Source organism: Oncorhynchus masou, chromosome 29 (assembly GCF_036934945.1).
Source record: "Oncorhynchus masou masou isolate Uvic2021 chromosome 29, UVic_Omas_1.1, whole genome shotgun sequence".
NCBI classification, from domain to species: Eukaryota; Metazoa; Chordata; class Actinopteri; order Salmoniformes; family Salmonidae; genus Oncorhynchus; species Oncorhynchus masou.
Window position 1 is genome coordinate 26,754,244 of NC_088240.1, and position 15,470 is coordinate 26,769,713.

At 47.3% G+C, this 15,470-nt stretch overlaps 1 protein-coding gene across 1 annotated transcript in view; it reads left to right on the plus strand.

Annotated features, from left to right (window-relative positions):
* Positions 1–3,895: 3,895 nt before the first annotated feature.
* Positions 3,896–15,470, plus strand: part of LOC135519278 (microtubule-associated protein 2-like) — a 147,604-nt gene continuing 136,029 nt past the window's right edge. Inside the window, 1 exon segment of the mRNA XM_064944420.1 lies at positions 3,896–3,946. The gene's annotated coding sequence lies outside the window, so the exon portion shown is untranslated.

The window sequence follows — 15,470 nt, forward strand, 5'->3', positions numbered from 1 at the left end:
ACAGATTCTCAATTAGATTGAGGTCTGTGCTTTGATTAGGACATTCCAAGACATTTTAAATGTTTCCCCTTAAACCACTCAAGTGTTGCTTTAGCAGTATGCATAGGGTCATTGCCCTGCTGGAAGGTGAACCTCCGTCCCAGTCTCAAGTCTCTGGACGATAACCAGTTTTCCCTCAAGAATTTCCCTGTATTTCGGGCAGTCCATCATTCCTTCAATTCTGACCAGTTTCCCAGTCCCTGCCGATGAAAAACATCCACATAGCATGATGCTGCTACCACCATTCTTCACTGTGGGGACTGCGTTCTCGGGGTGATGAGAGGTGTTGGGTTTCTGCCAGACATAGCGTTTTCCTTGATAGCCAAAAAGCTAAATTTTAGTCTCATTTGACCAGAGTACCTTCTTCCATATGTTTGGGGAGTTTCCCACATGCCTTTTGGCGAACACCAAATGTGTTTGCATATTTTTATCTTGCCACTCGTCTTTGATGCTCAGTGGAGTGTATTTCTTAAAGTGTTCCTATGGACAGATATTCCATCCCGGCTGTGGAGCTTTGCAGCTTCTTCGGGGGTCTCTTTGTTGCCTCTGATTTAATGCTCTCCTTGCCTGGTCTTTGAGTTTTGGTGTGCAGCCCTTTCTTGGCAGGTTTGTTGTGGTGCCATATTCTTTCCATTTTTTAATAATGGATTTAATGGTGCTCTGTGGGATGTTCAACGTTTCAGATATTTTTTATAACCCAACCCTGATCTGTACTTCTCCACAACTTTGTCTCTGACCTGTTTGGAGAGCTCCTTGGTCTTCATGGTGCCGCTTGCTTAGTGGTGTTGCAGACCCTGGGGCCTTTCAGAACAGGTGTATATATGCTGAGATCATGTGACACTTAGCACACAGGTGGACTTTATTTAACTAATTATGTGACTTCTGAAGATAATTGGTTGCACCAGATCTTATTTAGGGGCTTCATAGCAAAAGGGGGTGAATAGATATGCACGCAGCACTTTTCCAAAAGAAAATTATATTCTTTTAAACAAGTTTTTTTTTCACTTCACCAATTTGGACTATTTTGTCTTTGCCAATTACATGAAATCCAAATAAAAATCTATTTAAATGATAGGGTGTAATGCAACAAAATAGGAAAAACGCCAAGGGGGAAGAATACTTTTACAAGGCAAAACAACATACGTTTCATAACGTCAACACAATCAGGCTGAGCTTTTTAAGGGCCAAAGGAGGCTCAGGGAAATGAATGTAAAAACATACGTTTCATAACGTCAACACAATCAGGCTGAGCTTTTTAAGGGCCAAAGGAGGCTCAGGGAAATGAATGTAAAAACATACGTTTCATAACGCCAACACAATCAGGCTGAGCTTTTTAAGGGCCAAAGGAGGCTCAGGGAAATGAATGTAAAAACATACGTTTCATAACGCCAACACAATCAGGCTGAGCTTTTTAAGGGCAAAAGGAGGCTCAGGGAAATGAATGTAAAAACATACGTTTCATAACGTCAACACAATCAGGCTGAGCTTTTTAAGGGCCAAAGGAGGCTCAGGGAAATGAATGTAAAAACATACGTTTCATAACGCCAACACAATCAGGCTGAGCTTTTTAAGGGCCAAAGGAGGCTCAGGGAAATGAATGTAAAAACATACGTTTCATAACGTCAACACAATCAGGCTGAGCTTTTTAAGGGCCAAAGGAGGCTCAGGGAAATGAATGTAAAAACATACGTTTCATAACGCCAACACAATCAGGCTGAGCTTTTTAAGGGTCAAAGGAGGCTCAGGGAAATGAATGTAAAAACATATGTTTCACATGGGGGTGCTGGGATTTCATTTCAGCGGGGCAAAGAAAAAATATTTACCTTCGCTACAGATGGCTGTATTGGTCCGCTAATCCATGACTAGTAAAGGCCCAGTGTAGTACATTTACCTTCGCTACAGATGGCTGTATTGGTCCGCTAATCCATGACTAGTAAAGGCCCAGTGTAGTACATTTACCTTCGCTACAGATGGCTGTATTGGTCCGCTAATCCATGACTAGTAAAGGCCCAGTGTAGTACATTTATGGAACGTTTTTTTTCTCCAATATGTTTTTTAAAATAGTTTTCATTATTGTTCTGATTTTTCAGGGGGTGCTGCAGCACCCTTAGCATCCCTAGTTCCCTCGGCTATGCACGCATCACATCCCTTGGCTATGCACCCATCACATCCCTCAGGCTATGCACCCATCACATCCCTTGGCTATGCACCAATAACATCCCTCGGCTATGCACCCATCACACCCCTTGGCTATGCACCCATCACATCCCTCAGGCTATGCACCCATCACATCCCTCGGCTATGCACCCATCAATCCCTCAGGCTATACACCCATCAATCCCTCAGGCTATGCACCCATCACACCCCTCAGGCTATGCACCCATCACATCCCTCGGCTATGCACCCATCACATCCCTCAGCTATGCACCCATCACATCCCTCGGCTATGCACCCATCACACCCCTCGGTTATGCACCCATCACACCCCTCGGCTATGCACCCATCACACCCCTTGGCTATGCACCCATCACACCCCTCGGCTATGCACCCATCAATCCCTCAGGCTATGCACCCATCACACCCCTCAGGCTATGCACCCATCACATCCCTCGGCTATGCACCCATCACACCCCTCAGGCTATGCACCCATCACATCCCTCGGCTATGCACCCATCACACCCCTCGGTTATGCACCCATCACACCCCTCGGCTATGCACCCATCACACCCCTCGGCTATGCACCCATCAATCCCTCAGGCTATGCACCCATCACACCCCTCAGGCTATGCACCCATCACATCCCTCGGCTATGCACCCATCACACCCCTCGGCTATGCACCCATCACATAACAGCAAAAGGCAAGGCCAAGGAAAAGGTCTGTTTACTCACTGTGAAGTAGTATCTGTTTTGCAGTTTATTATAAGGTGTAAAAAGGTTAAGTGTTTCCACAATAGGCCAACTGGGTATGACCAGGAAAAAACATAAACAACATGACCTAACCAGCCTGGTGGACTAGGCCTACATCCCAAGTGGCACCCTATTTGCAGTATAGGGGTGTGGCCAAAAGTAGCGCACTATATAGGAAATGGGGTGCCATTTGGGACAAAGTCCAGGTTACTGGTTGCTGTTTATGAGGGTTGACCTGAAACAAGGTTAGGGTGTTGATCTGCATGATGAAAAAAGCCTGCCGGCTCCAATGCGTTTCAGTGAGTCATAATAAGTAACACCATATGTGCATCCCAAATGGCATTCTATTCCCTATACAGCCTTGAGCGGTTATTGTCTATTGATACTCTGCATTATGTCATGTTTTGTGTGGACACCAGGAAAAGTAGCTGCTGCATCAGCCACCGTGAAAGGGGATCCTAATAAAATACTGGTCCAATGGCCATTAGAGGGAACACATTTTTTGAGGGAACATTTGCGTATGGGTCCTGGTCAAGAAGTGCACTATAAAGGGAATAGGGTGCCAGCAGTCATCCTGCTCACTGTACTTCACATAAGTCTGCCTGCCCTCAATGCATTGTGTGCAAAATGGGAGCCTACCTAAAGAAGTGATAGGCTGGTGTTGAGTGCTGTTTTGAATGTCAAAATAGCAATCCATTAATAATATCATCTTAACCAAGTGTCATAGTCATTTGCTTTTATTAGAAATGGAAATCTTATGTTAGGATTTTACTCCATGGTTCACTGTAACACATTTTGCTACATCCTCTACAGCCTATGAGTTATACTCGGCAAACAGGTGCAGTGTATATTATAGACTGTATTGAATTTGTTTGCGCCCCTCTTGAAATACTTACGGTAGTCACGGAGTAGCGGGAGGGGTGAAGTGGGCCCAGGATTCCGTTGCCAGTCACTGTGCTCTGAGAACGAGTTCTACTGCAAAGCCACTGCAACGAACAGGTATGATGACATATTTATATATATATAGATGAAAACCATAATGTAAGTGGAAAATGGTCATGAGTTTTTGCCTGTATCTTCTATTTTATTCATTCATATCACCATGTTGGTTTTATTAAGTTTTCTCATTGTGTGCATCAGTGCATGAATTAATATAAATAATTTGAGGTACTCAATTGAATTGAGTCAGAGTAAGGACGCATTGTTCATTGCGACTGTGTCTGACTGCCGAAGAGTGCCGGACATATTTTGTGGACACTTCAAATGCGACCTATCTCTGCATTTTTTATTTATTTAAAAATGTTACATTTGAAGACGCGATTTGCCCATGATGGATCACCTAGAATGGTATATTGGTAGTTTGTTGGCGGCCGTAGCCTATTGAACCAATCAATCATCTTATCTTGGTTGCCCACGTGAAATAAAAGCATCATTGATATAATTCGTATGCTGTTATAACCTTTTTATGTTAATTACTGAACGCATAGTCGGCGCCGCAGGGAGAACGGTCCGTCGTTGTCCTCCTCAGCCAGTCTAGTACGAGGGTGAATTTGACGCGCTGCTTTGGTTCGGTCCAGCACGTATGGTGCTGAAACATCGGCATTCCCGGTTTACTCACAACCAATTGTGTAAGCTACCAAAACCTTCTCTCCCTGTTCCGTTTAAAAAAAGCTTACCGCAGATGTTTCTAATGATAAGCTATGCTATTGTTTTACTTGTTGCAATTGCTCAGTGATGATTTAAGACAAAGCGACCTCTTGTTTGATTTAGACGGAAATCATCTTCATTATCTATGATTATGCTACAGTTGTTAGGAGAGCTTGGCAGGTAGGCTGTAGATCAGGGATGGGCAACTTTAATTAATGGGGGTGGGAGCCACAAAAAATCTGAACATGAGGGGCCGCAGTTGCTCACGGGTTTGCATACCCACATCATTAGAACCACCCAGCAGAGACAGATTTTTTTTACATTTTAGAGTTAATTTCTTGCAACTCTACAAATTGTGCCATGGGGTGTAGAACAAATGTTGCCGTTTTAAAGCAAGTTTGATGCCATTCTACACATTTTGCCATGGGATGGAGAGAAGATATTTGCAATTTTAGAACACATTTTCACACATTTTGCCATAGGGTTGAGAGAATGTTTGCAGTTTTTAATATGATATCTGAGTGAGACTGACTAAAAAAAATCAATTGGGGCCCACATAATTCACCCATGATAACACATTTAGATAGATGGCTGCTAAACTAATTTAGCGATCCCAAATATATTAGGTGTCATAAAAAGAAGAAAAGAAAGATCAGAGGGCCTTCAGAAGGGGGTACACGGGCCAAATGCAGCCGCCAGTTGCCCATCTCTGATATAGATGATCTATAATTCTTGACGGTGCGAACACAGTGCAACCGAATGGAATGACGGTGGAAACAATAGAAGGGATAGTTCTCGAGGCGAAATTGGTGCCCCACTGCCCCCTTCCTCTCTCTGTCTGTAATTCTATCGTCCCATCTGTCTGCCTGTATTTCTGTCATCCCGTCTGTCTGTCTGCCTGTATTTCTGTCGTCCCGTCTGTCTGCCTGTATTTCTGTCGTCCCGTCTGTCTGCCTGTATTTCTGTCGTCCCGTCTGTCTGCCTGTATTTCTCTCGTCCCGTCTGTCTGCCTGTATTTCTGTCGTCCCGTCTGTCTGCCTGTATTTCTGTCGTCCCGTCTGTCTGCCTGTATTTCTGTCGTCCCGACTGTCTGCCTGTATTTCTGTCGTCCCGTCTGTCTGCCTGTATTTCTGTCGTCCCGTCTGTCTGCCTGTATTTCTGTCATCCCGTCTGTCTGCCTGTATTTCTGTCGTCCCATCTGTCTGCCTGTATTTCTGTCATCCCGTCTGTCTGCCTGTATTTCTGTCGTCCCGTCTGTCTGCCTGTATTTCTGTCGTCCCGTCTGTCTGCCTGTATTTCTGTCGTCCCGTCTGTCTGCCTGTATTTCTGTCGTCCCGTCTGTCTGCCTGTATTTCTGTCGTCCCGTCTGTCTGCCTGGTTTTCTGTCGTCCCGTCTGTCTGCCTGTATTTCTGTCGTCCTGTCTGTCTGCCTGTATTTCTGTCGTCCCGTCTGTCTGCCTATATTTCTCACACTCTCTCAGAACTCACACACACACACAAGATGCTGAGTCATAAGATTGTCTTGGTTAATTATCATGGCAATTCAACAATAACCTACCCTACTGTACATGTAGGAGCATTGTGTTTGATGTACATGTTATTTTTCTCGATGGCGGTATTCACTATGGATCAGTCTAATCTCAAAGACACCTTTTAATTCATGTATGTTATTATCATTATGTTACAATAGGATTGCACACAATAACTTGTAGAAAACATTGTTCAGATGAATCCCCCTTGACAACAGAGAGGATGAATATCATGACTTACGATGATGAATTGTATTTTTTCCCTAGCCTTTACATTATAGTAGTTATGAGCAGACGTCTAATGAGTAAGCCTGGATACCAGTCTGTTTATACCCTCTTGCCAACTCATGGAATTGAGGCATGACAAGGAGTTGGCAAGAGATCCTAAACAGACTGGCATCTAGGCTAGTAGTGAGTGTGCTTCTGTGCAGCACAGTTACTGGGAGTAGAGTGTCCTTTGTATTCTGCTCCAAAGCTTTTATTGAGAGAGCAATAGAGCACTGCTCACTAATACTGAGGGGCTCTTTAGATGCTGAAGCGGCCGTTGTCCATTTTAGAGGCCTGTACTGCAGCGTTTCCCCTATATGCATTTTGCAGCCGCACACCGCCACTGATATAACTTTTTATTTTACCGCTGCTGAAAGAAATCCCAGGGGAAACTCTGTACTGTATATGACAACAAGGCATCGGGGTGAAGGTAAAACCTTGAGAGACTTCAGTCCAATACTAAACAGGTATTGAGTGGAACATACACTCTTAGAAAAAAAACATACTATCTAGAACCTGTCCCCAAAGGAGAACCATTTACATAATAATTTTGGGTTCCATGTAGAACCCTTTCTACTGAGGGTTCTACATGGAACCAAAAAGTGTTCTACCTGGAGCCAAAAAGGGTTCTCCTATGGGGACATAATAACCCTTTTGGAACCCTTTTTGGAACCCTGTAGATGCTCTCCAGTGTAATCAGATATACATGATATTAAAGCTATATTGATTTCTTTCCTTCCCTGCTGGTTGTGGTCGTGTCCATAGGTTCAGGTATTAAAGACCTGATGCATTCAGGATGAAAATAGAGTCTCTCAAGGGCCTTCTCCCTCCCTCTCCCTGCCACATGTCTCTCCATCTCTGTCTCTGCTCCTCTCGGGGGAGTGATGGTTGATGGTCAGTCAGGCTTTCTTCTTGTGAGTTCCTATCACTGGCATGAGAACTCTTGAAGACTCCAGATATTATAGTCTTCCTGCTGGTTTCCTCTCTACTGACTGATAGACTCAGATCGCAGATAACAGATGTCTGTCTGCCCCTGGTCTGTGTGGACATCTCTCTACTGGCCATGACAATACATCAAGTATTTGTTCTTCCTTTGATACATGAAGAGAAATGTGACTGACTGAAGCATAAAGTTGCATACGTCTGGATCATATAAATTGTGTGTGTGTGAATTTGTTTTCCTACCTTATCAGGAACACAATGTCTTGACAATTGTGTGTGCATGCGGGCCTACCTGTGTGAACCTGTGCATACCTATGTGTGTGTGCATGCGGGCCTACCTGTGTGAACCTGTGCATACCTATGTGTGTGTGCATGCGGGCCTACCTGTGTGAACCTGTGCATACCTATGTGTGTGTGCATGCGGGCCTACCTGTGCGAACCTGTGCATACCTATGTGTGTGTGCATGCGGGCCTACCTGTGTGAACCTGTGCATACCTATGTGTGTGTGCATGCGGGCCTACCTGTGTGAACCTGTGCATACCTATGTGTGTGTGTGTTCTTCCCCTAAGGACTGTGTACTTAGTGAACCAGGTCACCAGACAACTGCTTTGGATATGTTATTGTAATGTCTGTTATTTGGTTTACGTAGTCAAATAAGGATGATATGCCAAGGCTGTGTGCAACGTGGTTGCAATGTAAGTCCACTGTTGAATGGCAGTTCCAGCTCTTTCAAATGCCATGCAAATGATATGGAAAGGAATTGTGTAGATGAGCCTTTCTATGCAAGTCATTCTCCAGAAGAAACAGTTTGGCTGAAACACCAGCTCTAAAAACGCTACCATTGAAAGCATGCACATTTACATTTACCATGGGAAAGGCACATATGTGGTAGTAGTTTGTATAAATCAACCCATTAGAAATATACAAGTTGACCTATCAAGACAATAGAGTGAATAGTTGTCTTTAACTGTGCAATGTGTTTGGCTGATATATACTTGAGTCAATGTGTAACGGTCTGAGTGTAGTGGGTGAGGAGTCAGGCGCAGGAAGCAGAGAGTTCAGGGGAGTGCTATTTTAATGCACAGAGAAACGGCGAACATAAGCCAACCCCCACGAAAACACAGGGCGTAATGAACAAACAAATGCCCCAAACAGGGCGACTTAAACTGTCCAGAAAAAACCCACAAAATGGGAAAACATAAAACCCATAGACGTGCACACAAGTACACCAAACAGACGGTCACAATAATTAATCCCGCACAAGGAACCAGGCGGGCCGGCTGACTAATAAAGCCTTACTACTAACTACCTAACTCAAAACAGGTGCACTCAATAAAATCATAAGGAGGGGGAGGAAATAATCAGTGGCAGCTAGTAGGCCGGCGACAACGACCGCCGAACGCCACCCGAACGGGAAGGGGAGTGTCCTTCGGTCGGAGTCGTGACACAATGAATCAGTCAGTGTGTAAATAATCAATATAGAAGAGCTGTGCATTAACAAGTAGCCAGTCACGCACACAAAGTAGGCCCCTGAGAGAGCTTCAATGGACCACAGAACGACTTCTGTTTCATTAACATTGAAGACGTCTTTCTATTTCAATATTGATCACCCTTTCGCCTGCTGTTCCTGAGAGAAAAACGTTCAGTACCACTTCAGCACTGAGTTGCCTGGAAAAGATGAGGGAGTTAGTTTTTATGAATGAAAACCTTTGTGTAGTCCATTGTTTATTGAAAACAGACACACGCCAAGTATTGAGTTGAGGTGAAAAAGCCGGTCTGGTGTCAGGTTATTTACTGCCTAATCTCTAGTGTTCGATCGGGGACATTAACATAAATGCTAACTAGCTAGCTATCTAGCGCACGCAAGTTTTTGACGTGTGCCAAATGCCTATTTCCTATATAGTGCATTACTTTTGACCAGGGGTTCGTCCCAAATGACCGTTTATTCCTTATTGGCCCTGGTCATATGTAGTGCACTAAATAGTGAATAGGGTGCCATTTGAGATGCAGCTGGGGTTTTGGGTTTTAAGTTGAGGTAATGTCAGCAGGTTATGAGGTATGTCAGCAGGTTATGAGGTAATGTCAGCAGGTTATGAGGTAATGTCAGCAGGTTATGAGGTAATGTCAGCAGGTTATGAGGTATGTCAGCAGGTTATGAGGTAATGTCAGCAGGTTATGAGGTATGTCAGCAGGTTATGAGGTAATGTCAGCAGGTTATGAGGTATGTCAGCAGGTTATGAGGTAATGTCAGCAGGTTATGAGGTATGTCATCAGGCTATGAGGTAATGTTATGAACTTGAGTGAAGACCCAAAAGCGGTTTTAACAGAAAACAGAGTTCTTTAATGAAAAACAGGAATGGCATAAATCCTCTTCCAACGTTGTCAGCGGAACAAAAAGAACGTTAGTATAGTGCAGGATACACCTGCCAGGCAGACTCCGACAGGACAGGACAAGGTGGAAGCAAACGAGACGACAGCTTGCTTCTGGCATCAAAAAACACAAACAAGAATCAGACACTGAAAGTAGCAGGAACAGAGAAAGAAATAGAGACCTAATCAGAGGGGAAGAGAGAACAGGTGTGAAAGAGTGAATGAGCTAGTTAGAGGAGATGTAGAACAGCTGAAGAATGAGAGACAGAGAAGGTAACCTAAAAAGACCAGCAGAGAGAGAGAGTGAAGAGAAAGGACAGGAACAGACATAACAAGACATGACAGTACCCCCCCACTCACCGAGCGCCTCCTGGCGCACTCGAGGAGGAAACCTGGCGGCAACGGAGGAAATCATCGATCAGCGAACGGTCCAGCACGTCCCGAGAGGGAACCCAACTCCTCTCCTCAGGACCGTACCCCTCCCAATCCACTAGGTACTGATGACCACGGCCCCGAGGGCGCATGTCCAAAATCTTACGAACCCTGTAGATGGGTGCGCCCTCGACAAGGATGGGGGGGAGGGACGAGCGGGGCGCGAAGAACGGGCTTAACACAGGAGACATGGAAGACCGGGTGAACGCGACGAAGATAGCGCGGGAGAAGAAGTCGCACTGCGACAGGATTAATGACCTGGGAAATACGGAACGGACCAATGAACCGCGGGGCCAACTTGCGAGAAGCTGTCTTAAGGGGAAGGTTCTGAGTGGAGAGCCATACTCTCTGACCGCAACAATATCTAGGACTCTTGGTCCTACGCTTATTAGCGGCCCTCACAGTCTGCGCCCTATTACGGCAAAGTGCCGACCTGACCCCCTTCCAGGTGCGCTCGCAACGCTGGACAAAAGCCTGAGCGGAGGGGACGCAGGACTCGGCGAGCTGAGATGAGAACAGCGGAGGCTGGTACCCGAGGCTACACTGAAAAGGGGATAGACCGGTAGCAGACGAGGGAAGCGAGTTGTGGGCGTACTCTGCCCAGGGGAGCTGTTCTGACCAAGACGCAGGGTTACGAAAAGAAAGACTGCGTAAAATGCGACCAACAGTCTGATTGGCCCGTTCGGCTTGACCGTTAGACTGGGGATGAAAGCCGGACGAGAGACTGACGGAAGCCCCAATCAAACGGCAAAACTCCCTCCAAAATTGAGACGTGAACTGCGGGCCTCTGTCGGAAACGACGTCAGACGGAAGGCCATGAATTCGGAAAACATTCTCGATAATGATCTGAGCCGTCTCCTTAGCAGAAGGGAGCTTATCGAGAGGAATGAAATGAGCCGCCTTAGAGAATCTATCGACAACCGTAAGAATAACTGTCTTCCCCGCTGATGAAGGCAGTCCGGTGATAAAATCTAAAGCGATGTGAGACCACGGTCGAGAGGGAATGGGAAGCGGTCTGAGACGGCCGGCAGGAGGAGAGTTCCCAGATTTAGTCTGCGCGCAGACCGAACAAGCGGCGACAAATCGACGCGCGTCACGTTCCCGAGTGGGCCACCAGAAACGCTGGCGAATGGAAGCGAGCGTACCCCGAACGCCGGGGTGGCCGGCTAACTTGGCAGAGTGGGCCCACTGAAGAACGGCCGGACGAGTAGGAACGGGAACGAACAGAAGGTTCCTAGGACAAGCTCGCGGCGACGGAGTGTGAGCGAGTGCTTGCTTTACCTGCCTCTCAATTCCCCAGATAGTCAACCCGACAACACGCCCGTCAGGGAGAATCCCCTCGGGGTCGGTGGAGACCTCAGAAGAACTGAAGAGACGAGATAAAGCATCAGGCTTGGTGTTTTTGAGCCCGGACGATAAGAAATAACAAACTCGAAACGAGCGAAAAACAGAGCCCAACGAGCCTGACGCGCATTAAGTCGTTTGGCTGAACGGATGTACTCAAGGTTCCTATGGTCAGTCCAAACGACAAAAGGAACGGTCGCCCCCTCCAACCACTGTCGCCATTCGCCTAGGGCTAAGCGGATGGCGAGCAGTTCGCGATTACCAACATCATAGTTACGTTCTGACGGCGATAAGCGATGAGAGAAAAACGCGCAAGGATGGACCTTGCCGTCAGAGAGAGAGCGCTGAGAAAGAATGGCTCCCACGCCCACCTCTGACGCGTCAACCTCAACAACAAACTGGCTAGAGATGTCAGGTGTAACAAGAATAGGAGCGGATGTAAAACGATTCTTAAGAAGATCAAAAGCTCCCTGGGCGGAAACGGACCACTTAAAGCACGTCTTAACAGAAGTAAGGGCTGTGAGGGGAGCTGCCACCTGACCGAAATTACGGATGAAACGACGATAGAAATTAGCGAAGCCCAGAAAGCGCTGCAGCTCGACGCGTGACTTAGGAACGGGCCAATCAATGACAGCCTGGACCTTAGCGGGATCCATCTTAATGCCCTCAGCGGAAATAACGGAACCGAGAAAAGGGACAGAGGCGGCATGAAAAATGCACTTCTCAGCCTTCACATAAAGACAGTTCTCCAAAAGGCGCTGGAGGACGCGTCGCACGTGCTGAACATGAATCGAGAGAGACGGAGAAAAATCAGGATATCGTCCATGTAAACGAAAACAAAAATGTTCAGCATGTCTCTCAGGACGTCGTTAACTAGTGCCTGAAAGACAGCTGGAGCGTTAACGAGGCCGAAAGGAAGAACCCGGTATTCAAAGTGCCCTAACGGAGTGTTAAACGCCGTCTTCCACTCGTCCCCCTCCCTGATGCGCACGAGATGGTAGGCGTTACGAAGGTCCAATTTGGTGAAAAACCTGGCTCCCTGCAGGATCTCGAAGGCTGAAGACATAAGAGGAAGCGGATAACGATTCTTAACTGTTATGTCATTCAGCCCTCGATAATCCACGCATGGGCGCAGGGACCCGTCCTTCTTCTGAACAAAAAAAAACCCCGCTCCGGCGGGAGAGGAGGAGGAGACAATGGTACCGGCGTTGAGCGAAACCGACAAATAATCCTCGAGAGCCTTACGTTCGGGAGCCGACAGAGAGTATAATCTACCCCGGGGGAGTAGTTCCCGGAAGGAGATCAATACTACAGTCATACGACTGGTGTGGAGGGAGAGAAGTGGCCTTGGAACGACTGAACACCGTGCGCAGATCGTGATACTCCTCCGGCACCCCTGTCAAATCGCCAGGCTCCTCCTGTGAAGTAGAGACAGAGGAAACAGGAGGGATAGCAGACATTAAACAGGTTACATGACAAGAAACATTCCAGGATAGGATAGTATTACTAGACCAATTAATAGAAGGGTTATGGCGCACTAGCCAGGGACGGTGACCCAAAACAACAGGTGTAAAAGGTGAACGAAAAATTAAAAAAGAAATGGTTTCGCTATGATTACCAGAGACAGTGAGGGTTAAAGGCAGCGTCTCACGCTGAATCTTGGGGAGAGAACTACCATCTAAAGCGAACAAGGCCGTGGGCTCCCCTAACTGTCTGAGAGGAATGTCATGTTCCCGAGCCCAGGTCTCGTCCATAAAACAGCCCTCCGCCCCAGAGTCTATCAAGGCACTGCAGGAAGCAGATGAACCGGGCCAGCGGAGATGGACCGGAAAAGTAGTGCGTGATCCAGAAGGAGAGGCCTGAGTAGTTGCGCTCACCAGTAGCCCTCCTCTTACTGATGAGCTCTGGCTTTTACTGGACATGAGGTGACAAAATGACCAGCGGAGCCGCAGTAGAGACAGAGGCGATTGGTGATTCTCCGTTCCTTCTCCTTGGCCGAGATGCGGATACCCCCAGCTGCATAGGCTCAGCATCCGAGCCGGCGGAGGAGGGTGGCAGTGATGCGGCAGGTGGCAGTGATGTGGAGAGGGGAGCAGCGGAGAACGCGAGCTCCTTTCCACGAGCTCGGCGACGAAGATCAAACCGTCGCTCTATGCGAATAGCGAGAGCTATTAAGGAGTCCAGACTGGAAGGAACCTCCCGGGAGAGGATCTCGTCCTTAACCTCGACGAGGAGACCCTCCAGAAAACGAGCGAGCAAAGCCGGCTCGTTCCAGTCACTTGAGGCAGCGAGAGTGCGAAACTCAATAGAATAATCCGTTATGGATCGATTCCCCTGACATAGGGAAGACAGGGCCCTGGAAGCCTCCTCCCCAAAAACAGAACGGTCAAAAACCCGTATCATCTCCTCCTTAAAGTCTTGATACTGGTTAATGCACTCAGCCCTCGCCTCCCAGACTGCCGTGCCCCACTCACGCGCCCGTCCGGTAAGGAGAGAAATGACGTAGGCGATGCGGGCTGCGCTCCTGGAGTAAGTGTTGGGCTGGAGAGAGAACACCACATCACACTGAGTGAGGAATGAGCGGCACTCAGTGGGCTCCCCAGAGTAACACGGCGGGTTGTTGATCCTGGGCTCCGGAGACTCGGAAACCCTGGAAGTGGGCGGTGGATCGAGGTGGAGTTGGTGAACCTGTCTTGTGAGGTCGGAGACTTGGACGGCCAGGGTCTCAACGGCATGTCGAGCAGCAGACAATTCCTCCTCGTGTCTGCCTAGCATCGCTCCCTGGATCTCGACGGCGGAGTGAAAAGGGTCCGGAGCCGCTGGGTCCATTCTTGGTCTGATTCTTCTGTTATGAACTTGAGTGAAGACCCAAAAGCGGTTTTAACAGAAAACAGAGTTCTTTAATGAAAAACAGGAATGGCATAAATCCTCTTCCAACGTTGTCAGCGGAACAAAAAGAACGTTAGTATAGTGCAGGATACACCTGCCAGGCAGACTCCGACAGGACAGGACAAGGTGGAAGCAAACGAGACGACAGCTTGCTTCTGGCATCAAAAAACACAAACAAGAATCAGACACTGAAAGTAGCAGGAACAGAGAAAGAAATAGAGACCTAATCAGAGGGGGAAGAGAGAACAGGTGTGAAAGAGTGAATGAGCTAGTTAGAGGAGATGTAGAACAGCTGAAGAATGAGAGACAGAGAAGGTAACCTAAAAAGACCAGCAGAGAGAGAGAGTGAAGAGAAAGGACAGGAACAGACATAACAAGACATGACAGGTAATGTCAGCAGGTTATGAGGTAATGTCAGCAGGCTATGAGGTAATGTCAGCAGGTTATGAGGTAATGTCAGCAGGTTATGAGGTAATGTCAGCAGGTTATGAAGTAATGTCAGCAGGTTATGAGGTAATGTCAGCAGGTTATGAGGTAATGTCAGCAGGTTATGAGGTAATGTCAGCAGGTTATGTCAGTGGTGCAGCAGCAGTTTTACATAACCTGGTCTGTCTGTCTGTCGGTCCGTCCGTCCGTCCGTCCCAGTGCTACTGCAGCCAGCCCTAATCCAAACTCTTGCTTTGTGTGTGCTTGTACTCCCTACATACTCTGGCCAAATTCTGATGTAACTTGATGTGTGTGACGGCCCGTGCGTGTGCCTTCTAGGCTGTGTTCCAGGCCTTATTTCACAAAGCTGAGTCTTAAAGCTCACCTCTAGAATAGTGGATGGAGAGGCCCTACTGCAGGGAGAAGGAGGGACATCACATCACTAGACTAGTAGCACCATCATTCAGTAGCCAGAGGTCTATAGTTCTGCTGGGCACTTGGTTCCAAGGTTCTGGTTTACTCACAGCTCTAGTAGTGCTCTACTCGGTCTGAAGAGATGGGTACTGTCTTCCCTGGGTGTAGGAGTGGTGTGTGTAGTGTGACCAGTCTGGCCCACCACCACCACCACCCTAAGTCACAGCCCTTCTCAGCTGACACTCATTAGGCTAAGCTGCCC